Raw genomic sequence first — 1,340 nt, forward strand, 5'->3', positions numbered from 1 at the left:
TTTCCTTCCCAAGTGTACGCTGGACATCCCCTACACCCTGCCAGCTTAAGCCTCCACAGTCCAGGAGCCAGCAGCACTGAGAGATAGAGAGAAACAAAATGAATCCATGTCTCAGACATCATACTACTGCCTTGTACAAGAATAAATGTGCTTTGAAATTTCTGCTCCCCACTCCCAGAATGCTTCTGTAATAAACCCCCAGGTTGCAGTGGCCAGAGGCAGACAGAGAACACAACTGCGCATTCCCAAAAGAACAGCACATTTCAGACTTCATACTGCTACCTTTTGCTCATGGACTGTCTCCACACCTCACCCCTCTGCCATAAGCCCCATGGTATAAAAGTCCATGGCAGTGAGACAGAATAGAGTGAGCTCAGAATCCTTGCTGTTGCCTTTTGCCCACACAGGTGTACTTTGGAACCTCTCACCACTCATGCCCATCCTCTACAAGACCCCATACTGGTCTGAGTGAGGGACAACAGAGGGTGAGTACAGAAGGGTGGGGCATCTTTATTCTACCTTTTGCCCATGCTGGGGTACTTTAGACTCTCCACATGGCGTGCCCCTCTGCCTTAAACTCCTAAAGTGCATGAGTCAGCATTGGCAAGAGAAAAAGACAAAAAGAGAGTGAACACAGGAGGATAATTATCTCAGACCTCTTGCTGCTACCACTGGCAAGTCTAGATGTGCTTTGAAATGTCCCGCACCACTCTGCCCTCCACCATAAGTCCCATGATAAAGGAGCCAGTTGCAGTTAGACAATGAGAGTAATCACTGACTTTCAGACTTTTTGTTGCTGCCTTTTTCTTGTAGAGATTCACTTTGGAACCTTCCTCTCCAGCCCCTCTGCCATAGTCCCCATGTGCAAGAGCCAGTGATAGCAAGAGAGAGTGAATGCAGAAGTACCTTGCATCTCAGAATTCTTGCTGCTGCCTTTGCCTGCATAGCTGTGTTTTAGACCCTTCTGCCACCTCACTCTGCACCTTAAGCCTCCATGGTTCAGGAGCCAGAGGCAATAAGAGACTGAGATTCAATATAGATGGATTGCACATCTAAGACTTCTTGCTTCTGCCTTGAGCTCAAGCTGGTGTGCTTTCGACCCTTTGACATATACCTTAACCCCCCATGGTTCAGTACTAAGTGCAGCCACAGAGACACAGGGAGTACAGAAGGACCAGGCCTCTCAGACTTATCGCTCCTGCTTTTTGCAAGGCAATAAGAGACTGAGATTCAATATAGATGGATTGCACATCTAAGACTTCTTGCTTCTGCCTTGAGCTCAAGCTGGTGTGCTTTCGACCCTTTGACATATACCTTAACCCCCCATGGTTCAGTACTAA

The sequence above is a fragment of the Tupaia chinensis genome, unplaced genomic scaffold, assembly GCF_000334495.1.
Source record: "Tupaia chinensis unplaced genomic scaffold, TupChi_1.0 Scaffold144051_1, whole genome shotgun sequence".
Classification (NCBI taxonomy): domain Eukaryota; kingdom Metazoa; phylum Chordata; class Mammalia; order Scandentia; family Tupaiidae; genus Tupaia; species Tupaia belangeri.